Genomic DNA, 10660 nt, shown 5'->3' on the forward strand with positions numbered 1-10660 from the left:
TCAAGTCCAAGTAACTGTCTAGGTTTATTTTCATGTCAGTCTGCGATCCTCACAGCGCTGTGCTCATTGCACACATAGCTCAGCGCTTGACATCCACATTCTTTAGAAGCAATGCATCAGCCGCAAGTTACTGCTGACCACCCACGGCCTGTAACGCGCACTCGAACACCTTATATATGGGCATGAACAAGCCTACGTGTCCGTAGCTGCAAGCTAGCACATTAGAACTCTCCATACATGCAAAGATTTATATTCTGCCAGCACTTGTTCTGTTATGCATGCGTCTGTATCTTTGCAGTAAATCCAGCGGACCTTTCCCCAGACCAGTCACTCTGCTGAATACATTACACACAGGCTGAAAATCACAGCAGGTTATTATAAAAGTGTTCAAAACATAATATTCAAACGCGCAGCAGGAAAGCAAGGCGCATTTTCTAATTTCTCATTCATGCGTGTTTGGGACATCGTCGTTTTTCCCCCCAGACTCCTGTCCCACAACTAGTCACTCATCTAGAGCTTAGCACTGTTTAATTGGTCGTTGGGGGGGCCATGTTGGGACCTGTTGTTTACTTTATGCATCGCAGGACAATGACACCTTATTTTTATTGTGCGACCATCCATGTGCACCACAAAAATAAAGCAGTCCTTTCCAGATAGAACGAGCCGAAGTTGGAGACAAAGATTTCAGATGCATTACAGAAACATCCCGACTCTTCCAGTCTCATCTGTTCTGTCGCTATGATAACACTAATTAGGGCTGGATTTAAGGACAATAACTAATACAGTTAATAACCTCGGCTAAGTCTGTAGTATCTTGTTCTAACTCCAAATTGGAAAACAGTTTAAAAGACACCCAATGGCGTCCTAACTTCTCCACTTCTAAACAAAATAACAGAAATAGACACTAACTCTTTGAGTCTTGGGCTGTTTGGGCTGTTATTGAATGTGTTTGATTTTGCCTTTAAATATCACATTGAAAAATGTTTGCAATGCTCACGTTTGGTATTTTATATTCAGCGCAACATCACCTGTATGACCTGACCATTTTTTGTTTCACTTTAACACACTGTGTCAATAATAGTCTCTAAACCTGGATTAATCACAGTCTGAGTCTTTAAACCTGGACTGATCACAGTCTGAGTCTTTAAACCTGGACTGATCACAGTCTGAGTATCTAAACCTGAATTAATCACATCCTGAGTATCTAAACCTGGATTAATCACAGTCTGAGTGGCTAAATCTGGATTAATCACAGACTGAGTGTCTAAACCTGGATTAATCACAGTCTGAGCGTCTAAACCTGGATTAATCACAGACTGAGTGTCTAAACCTGGATTAATCATAGTCTGATTATCTAAACCTGAAATAATCACAGCCTGAGTCTCTAAACCGGGATTAATCACAGTCTGAGTGTCTAAACCTGGATTAATCATAGTCTGAGTCTCTAAACCTGGATTAATCATAGTCTGATTATCTTAACCTGAAATAATCACAGTCTGAGTCTCTAAACTTAGATTAATCACAGTCTGAGTGTCTAAACCTGGATTAATCACAGTCTGAGTATCTAAACCTGGATTAATCACAGTCTGAGTATCTAAACCTGGATTAATCACAGTCTGAGTATCTAAACCTGGATTAATCACAGTCTGAGTCTCTAAACTTGGATTAATCACAGTCTGAGTCTCTAAACCTGGACTAAAATGTTCGTCTAAATTGAACCTGTTTAGAGATGTGATGAACCAGTTGCTCTTTCTCTCCTCACTGGAGCATCACAGACAACACAATGACACAGTAACGTTTTAGAGGGCCCCCTAGTGTCCGCAGGGCCCTACTGAGCTGCTTATATCACTTGTTAGGTTTAGGTCTTGGGTTCACTACATGACTTTTAAAGTCTTAACAGATTACAAAAACTGGGCGTGTCACGCTATCACACTGTTTTTTTTGTTTTTTTTTTTGGTTTTGTGAGCGACTGAAATATTGGGGATCCACTCTACTTTGCATAGGAAACGCAAATAAACAAACGTGGAGCTGCTGCTGCTGTTTTCTGTGCCGTTTGCGCTGAAACAGTAAAGAAGCCGCAGGTAAACATGTTTAAATGAGGATCATGGATTTAAAATGTGATCAGTTGGTATTTTTTAGAGTTTTAAATGTACATAAACTGGACTGTGCCTTAAACTCAGCTCATTAAAAAGCTTCGCTCCACATGTGAGAGACTTTTCACCATTTTTTTTGTTTACTTGCTGTATTTTGTTCTTTCATTGGCTGTTGCAGGATTCTGTTCAGATTGAGTCGTTGATCAGATTACACTAGATTTCACTCAGAGTCGGGTCGAAAACATCAAATATGTTTGATAAACTCCGACTGGTCTGAAACTCGATTGGGAGGCAGTAAATCTGAGTCAGTGCCCCTCACACACGTCTCGACTCTCTCTCCAACTGTCGACTCCGACTGACCTAAAAATCAGACCAGAGCCAACCAGCTCAGACTCAGACTGAGAATCAGGGCTAAAATCAGGGTGAAAGTCGTATAGTGTGACCCATCTTAAGCCAGCGCTGATTGCACTTTGTTTAGTTTTTCCTCTGTTACAGCTGCCAAAAATAGTGCTTAAGGGCAAAAAGAGGTTCAGAATCTGATGAGGCCAGATGAAACACTCCTCTTCAGAATCTGACCAAACAGGCTGCAGGTCAGATATGACCTTATTGATGTTATCTTCCACATTTTCTTTGTTGTTCTCTTTTTTTGAATGTGCTGAAGAGAATAAGTATAATAAGCACATAAAAAATGTCCGACGTGGTGTAAAGCGAATGGTTATTTAGCGACCGCTGCTCAGCAAATGATAGTTATTGTCAAAAACGTTCTATAATCTCTAATATCAGCACAGCTTCTCAACCAGCCAGATCCAGCAGAACTAACTGTTGTATGAAATTATGCAGAGAATAATGAGGAGACTGAGCTGACCACAAAGCTCTTAATTAGGGTAAACAATGCTAGAATGTCTCAAAGGCTGGCTAAAGCTTTGGTGGCGATCTGGAGACACAGTTACAATACTCTGAACTTTTTACACAGAAGTAAAGGTACTAAACTCTCACTGGGGCAGTTCCCCTCTCATCACTGGGGTGGAACCCTCAAGGGTTCATCTCAGTACCTTCAGTCAGGGAACATAACTGAAATGATATGTTCTAAGCTGTACTGACTCCACACACCCCGTCTCGTCTCCAGGCTTTTATTCTACTGTTCTGTTTAAAACATTCGGTTATGAAAAGGTACAAATACGAACTTTTCACCTGGAAAAACTTATTTAAGGTTCACAATCAGACCTTAGAACCACTGTTGTACCTTTGAGGGAACATTTACACTGTTTCAACCTTTATGAGTGATAAACATACCTGAACAGAACCTTTATTTCTAACAGTGTAACACACTTTATCACACTTTAGTTTTGTTTTGTTATTTTTTTTTTAATTATTTTAAGCTGTCTATCTAACTAACTCACATTTTGTGTTTACGTTGCTTATTAACAAACCTAACAATTAATATTTGACAGTGATTAATTCAGTATTTCTGATCTATAAGATGATGAAATGCTGTAAGAAAAGATATCATTTCTAAATTAAGATATGATTTGCTTCTCTAGAGCATCTTTCAAGCTCGATTAGATTGCCCAGAGAAGGTCCAGTAGGGCATAAAATATTTATAATTCCCCCAAATGACCCCAGAAAGCACAGATCAAAACATATCCTGACCTTTCATGTCAGGTTTAAGAGTAAATTAAACAGGTCCAAACGACTCCTAGTTAATATCAGATAAATAAATAGGCAGGCAAAGTGGCCTCATTCATTCACGCTGCCCAACAGGACAGAAGTTGCGCTGCTCTGTCAGAGGTACCTTCTAGAAATTTCATTTCCCGTCTCCTTCTAATCAGTTTGTTTTCCAGTGGTCCTGTTTTGAACAGTGCCAAGTCAAGCTAAAACACAGAGCTGCTGTTGTTTATCGCTGAGTTTTGTTATTTGTCATTTGTTGATTTGTACAGGCCTTTTACTCCTGAAGGTGCTCAGGGTTTGATGAATTAGAAGCTCTACTGGAGCTGGATTAGTTTTACCAGAGGAGGTCCGGTAATGGAATTTGTAATTTGTCAGGATTTCACTGGCTGATTCGTGCAGGATAAAGTATCTGTGTAATTTCCTTAAAGTACCCCAGAAAGCTGACATCATAGCCTGGACAACAGAATTAAACAGATCCAAACAAGCAACGACAACTTCCCAACAAACTAAGACCAGACAGAAGAGCATTAGGCTAGTAAAGTGGACTTTTCTTATCGTTTTTACCTTAATTTTGGTTTTAAAGGTTCATATATGGGTGATGTTGGAACAAAACCTCATATCTCCATTTTTGTAGTTTTTCAGGTTTTTTTTACATAATGTGAAAATGCCTGTTACCGTTGACAGTGTGTTTAAATTTCATGATGAATGGACCAAAAGAAACGACCCAAAATTACTTAAAAAAAAACTCTGGTTCCATTGACTTACATTAAAAGTAAAGTATGTTTTTCCTTCTCCTGTAAAGTTACCATTTTGGAGATACGAGGTTTTGTTCCAACAGCAGCGATATGTAACATTTGTGTGAGTTTTTGTACCAAAAATGGTTATAATTCATAATTACATGACCGTTTTCAACCTCTATTAATCCCTTACAGTTAAACAAGCTGTTTCTGTTGTTGCGCCATTAAGACTGATATATGTAAATGAGCTCTGTCCTGATTGGCTATCCTATATTGCGCCTCATCCAAAAACCACTCAGAGCTGAAACACTCCCTAGGGCTTTGATAGGAATGGGCGGAGCTAAACTGCCTGAAGGCTGAATTAGTGAACACATATGTAAATGAGTTGGTTCTAATGACATCACAGAAACAGAAACTTTGGCCTCTTTTCCACTGCAGGGCTGAACGGTTCTGAGCACGGAGTGGAACCGTTCCAGTGGCTTTTCCAATGGACATGGTTCGACACGGAACACTTAAAACTGGGCTCAGGACGTGTTTTTGGCATGGTTAGCTGACCAGAGTCTGGGTCACAGAACCGTTAGGTGGGATGATGTAACGACGCAGCTGTTCGCTGATTGGTTCTACGTTTGTATCAGTATTGCGCTAAATCAAACCAACAATCAGACGAGTTCAGTTCGTTCACACGAACGCCAAACAAATGAAAGCAGTTTTAAATCCACCACTCAATAAACATCAAAGCTTTAACACTCATTTCTAATTGTTATATTATTTTATAATGATTATAATTTCACCAGTAATGCCCAAATTTCACATCAGATTGTTCACTTTTATAAGTAAAGGTTTAATTGTTAGCCCAGCTTAAACCTTAATTGGTTTTGTTAAATTTAAAAAATTCTTCACACTAAAACAGGTTATTTTAGGGAACCAAACAGGTTCTTCTATGACAAGGAACCACACTGAGAAGCTCTAAATGGTTCATGTTTGTCAGTAAGAGAGTTAATATAATCCAAAATATTGGCTCATTATGATATAGAATACTTCCAGTCAGAAGTTCAGGCATCTAAAGTTCATAATCTATAAACACATTCCACATGAGCAGAAATAACGCTGTGCTGGTTGATTTTAGACATTAAATATTCACAGTGTAGCCCTGCAACTATCATTAATACATCCCAAACTGCCTCCCTGTCCATCCATCCAGCTCTACATCCTGTTTGCTCTTCTACGCCCACACAACATCTTCATTTTGATTAAGTTGATTAATTTGATTGACCCAACAGCTGTCAAGTGGTGTAAGATAACGAGGCACTCAGTGGTGAAATGTAATTAAGAGCTCAACGGTGTGTGAAGAGGCTTGTTAGTATAGCAGAGAGGTCAGTTTATACGGACAGAACATCTACAGCTAAAAGCTCCCTCACAGAAAGTTCCTACATGAAATGGTTATGAATTCACTGCCTGATGACTGAGACACTGTTTTACGATAGTTTTGAGAAGATTTTGGAATTGAAATCAATTCACGGTGGAGGGATACATAATATGGCAGCAAAATAGTCCCCAAAGAAAACTTAATATTTCAGATTTTCCACTATTTTCCATCATCAACTTTCTATATAAGCTCAGAAGACTCATGTAGGTTCACTGGTGGTTCTAGATAGTAAATAAAATGTCTATATTTGTGTTGTAGTCATGGCGACCGCTGGTTCCTATCACCACCACTGTAAAGACATTTGAACCATTTCACACCAAACCACTCTGAACCACTCTGATTACATCTCAAACACTAATTTATGGAAGAATTCTGATTTGCATATTATTATATGGAGGCTGTTTAAAGAGCCCATTTGATGGAAAACTGAATTGTCCTCATGTTTGTGAAATAAAAGAGCAGTTTTATATCGTATCTTTCACTCTCTGGTCCACAGTTAGTATTTGGAAATGAAGCTGCAAAAACAGCCCAGTCTGAATTCCTTGTTTTTGTGATGTCACAAGAACAACATATTTACGTATACTGGCTATTCAGTCTACAGTGGCCTTTCTTCTATTGAGAGGTTCTTAAGGGGGAACCATAACTGGTTCTTCTAAGGCATTTCCCCAAAGATCCTTTTCTGTACCAGTGCTGTCAGCTAACATTTTGAATGCATTTCTAGTAAACAGTTTCTATTTATACAGAAGCTAACAATGAACGTTACACCAGGTCTGACCAGCAGGGGGCATCTAATTTTTTTCATTACGTTTCTGGTCCGTTAACATACCAAGTGTTAGCCAGTTAACTCCTCAGTGATTTTTTTCACCAAATGGTGAGGGAAAAGTGATATATTTATGGAATCAGTATTTGTACACAACAGAAATAGGTATTTCTACAAACAACACTGTGCACCACCCAAAAATACCCAGCCACGAGCAGCTCTGTGGTCAGTTGAAGGGCTGAGTATGGCTAACACAAACCGTGCATTAATAAATGGGCATCAACAAACACCAGCTGGAGATTAAAGGGAGGGGTTTCTGATAAAGTGGCCAATATGTATGCACAGTAACTTCCTGGATAAAAGGACTTGAGAGTGGCTGGAAAACGATGCTTAGCTCCAATGGTGGACCTTCAATGTATATATATATATATATATATATATAAATCAATAAATTAACATCAATGATTCCTGCTTGGCTGCCATTTGTATTCATACAGGTAAGAAAAAAGAGGCTTTTGATGGCCAAATTTATACATAAACTAAAGTGCAACCTAGGAAAACACTTTCAATCATTCATTTTAGCCTTCAGGGCTTCTGTCAGCCCCTCAGTTATGCAGAGTTTGTTTAATGCAGGTTCAGACTGTAAATAAATCAGTGACACGTCCTCTACAGAGACACTTCTGCACACTTTAATACACAATTACTGTTGAATTACTGAACTTAACACATTAAAAAAACAATAATATAAAAATTGATCTGTGCAAACATTATAGCACCTTTTATATGTTATATGTTTTAATTTTTCCAGTATGTTAAACTCAGCAATAAATAGAAATTGTGAACTAAAAATTGAATTGTCTGTATAACACACGTAATAAAATCACAAGTGTGATTATATTTGTCAGATGTTTTTCAACTTCACTGGTGGAGCTTCACTTGTTGATCTGAGCCCGAATCACAGAAACATCCTATTATTAGTTATAAGTTATGATCTTTTGGCAAATTCATGTTGTAGAATTGAATCCTGCATTAATTCCAGAATTATTTCTTATCTTATAGGTTTAGGAGATCCTAAACACCTAAACATCCCGATAATCAAACAACAATAACCAACAATATACACACAGCTGAAACATATAAAGTGATGAAAATAGGTTTTCTTTTTAATATCTGGGTGCATTAATACAGAATTCAGGTGAGATGCTCATTAATGAGCGTATATCAAGAATCTTAGTGGCTTCAAACAAAGCTCAGCCAATCAGATTTCAGAACCAGAACGGATATTATATAACTGATATTTTGATGAATCACATGTTGATTTTTAGTCCTGCTGGTTAATGATTACCTGACAACTAATCATCAGTCAAAAATTTGCATGTCTGCATCTTCAGCATAAAACTGACTTATTTGAATATTGTTTTATTATGAGGTTTTCAGTGGAAGAGCTCAGCTGCATGTGTGGAGGCTTTTTAGTGTAGAACAGAGGTTTCGTAAAAAAAGACAGTTCTTTAAGGGTTCTCTAGTGAAGAAATGGTTCTATATTGAACCATGAACACTCAAAGAACCCTTTGCATGACTAAAGAGTTCTTTGCACCATGAAATGTTTTCTCAGATTGATGGAAAATGTGCTGTAGCTGGTTCTATATAGAACCTTTTGAAAAGGGTTCAATATAGCACCGAAAAAAGGTTCTTCTATTGTTACAATGTCAAGCTTGTGAACCATATACACACTTAAAACAATAGTTTTTCAAGGGATCTTTAGTAAACAAAGTAGCTTTATATAGCACACTCAAAGAACCATCTGCATGATTAAAGGGTTCTTTACATCATAAAAGGATTCTTCAGATTGATGGAAAATGTGCAAGAATGTGCTATAGATGGTTCTTTATAGAACTTTTTTGAAAAGGGTTCTATATAGCACCAAAAAGGGCTCTTTCATTGTTATGATGTTAAGCTTGGAAGAACCCTATATAGAACCTTTTTCAAAAAGGTTCTAGGTAGAACCATCTACAGCACATTCTCTATTAATCTGATTAACCTTTTCATGATGCAAAGGGTTCTTCAAATGTTCATAGTTCTATATAAAACCGATTTCTTTGCTAAAGAACCTTTGAAAAAAACATTCACTTACGTTTGTAGATGGTTCTATATGGAACCTTTTTGAAAAGGGTTCTATATAGCACCAAAAAGGGCTCTTTCATTGTTATGATGTTAAGCTTGGAACAACATAAGAACCCTATATAGAACCCTTTTCAAAAAGGTTCTAGGTAGAACCATCTACAGCACATTCTCCATTAATCTGATTAACCTTTTCATGATGCAAAGGGTTCTTCAAATGTTCATAGTTCTAAATAAAACCAGTTTCTTTACTAAAGAACCTTTGAAAAAAAACATTCACTTAAGTTTGTAGATGGTTCTATACGGAACCTTTTTGAAAAGGGTTCTATATAACCCCAAAAGGGGTTATTTTATCGTTATGATGTCAAGCTTATGTTCCACCCAATGACTGCTGGGATAGGCTCTGGCTCCCCCCGCGATCCAGAAGGTTAAGCGGCTTAGAAGATGTGTGTGTGTGTGTGTGTGTGTGTGTGTGTGTGTGTGTGTGTGTGTGTGTGTGTCAAGCTTATAACAACAGAAGAACCCTTTTTTAGAGAACCATCTACAGCATATTCTCCATCAATCTGAAAAACTCTTTCATGATGTAATGAACCCTTTAATCATCCAGAGGGTTCTTTAGGTGTTCTATATAGAACCATTTTCTTTACTAAAGAACCTTAAAAACATCTTTTTGAGTGTGTAGGTGGGTCTATATAGAATCTTTTTAAAACGGTTCTAAATAGCACCAAAAAGGGGTTCTTTCATTGTGATGATGTCAAGCTTGTAACAAATGAAGAACTCTTTTTGTAGAACCATCTACAGCACATTCTCCACCAATCTGAAGAACCTGCCCACCAGGCAAGGACCATTTAATCATGCTCAGAGTTCTTTGAGTGTTCATGGCTGTATACATAGCCATTTCCTTTACTAAAGAACCTTGGAGAACCATCTTTTCTAAGTGAGTAGAGGTTCAACAAATCGCCTCAAACCTACATTTTGCCCGTTGTTTCAAACAATAAGTTAAAGGATCGTCTGCTGGACTGATCAGTTCCACACAGCGTTCCTCCAGATCTAGACTGCACTGCTGGAGCCAAAACCGTTCTCTCAGTTCCTCGAGGACCTTATGTCGTTCCTCCAAATGACAAGAAGACCAACTCACCTGGCCTGAGCGTGTGACCTCTCCTGTCTCCACTCCGGTTTGTTAATCTTAAGTGGCCTTGAATTGAAAACAGCTGGACCAGATGCCCAGTAAGGCTGAAGACTGAATGCCCACTGCATTTACAATGGCCAACATCCACTGACGACCTCTCCCTTTCTCCTTTCCCCTCCATCCCTCCTTCTCCCACCCCCTGTTCTCAATAACTTCTCGAGGAGAACAAACAGTAGTGGTATTGTCTGCCCCCCCCCACCCCCATCTGAACCACACTGGTAACACACAAGCCATTATTTTCCATGCAAACAGCTCAGGCTGGAATACAAATGGATTTCTATCCTTTTTTCGCACCATCCCTCCCTCTCTCATACACACACACCACACACTCCCTTTCTTCCTCTCCATCTCTCTGTCTCTCGGCGAACAATAGGGCACTTATTGGAATCTCTCTGGCCGGGTACGGACTGCATCCATCAGAGAGGAAACTATTTCAGAGGGTGATAAGAGGGATACAGTCTGTTTTTGACATTTAGACTGGAGGAGAGGGGCCTCCAGGCCTTCGCATTTGGCATAAAGAGACGAGACCCCCCTGCGACCCCTGTGTCTCAAATCCATTAAAGGTTTTTCGAGTGTAGCGACTCGAGAGCTCTGCCAAGGCTCCTCGCCGGCAGCCAAAAGCAACGGTTTCTTAGATAGAAAACAGCGAATAATTGTGTTTGGTAATGA

The 10660-nt window shown here is 38.8% G+C and overlaps 1 protein-coding gene across 1 annotated transcript in view; it reads right to left on the reverse strand.

The window, feature by feature from the left end:
• cdh19 (cadherin 19, type 2) overlaps window positions 1-10125 on the reverse strand; it is a 67510-nt gene extending 57385 nt beyond the window's left edge. The window contains exon 1 of the mRNA XM_036558786.1: window positions 9941-10125. The gene's annotated coding sequence lies outside the window, so the exon portion shown is untranslated. The remainder of the gene's footprint in view (window positions 1-9940) is intronic.
• Window positions 10126-10660: the final 535 nt, after the last annotated feature.

The sequence above is a fragment of the Colossoma macropomum genome, unplaced genomic scaffold (genome assembly GCF_904425465.1).
Source record: "Colossoma macropomum unplaced genomic scaffold, Colossoma_macropomum, whole genome shotgun sequence".
NCBI classification, from domain to species: domain Eukaryota; kingdom Metazoa; phylum Chordata; class Actinopteri; order Characiformes; family Serrasalmidae; genus Colossoma; species Colossoma macropomum.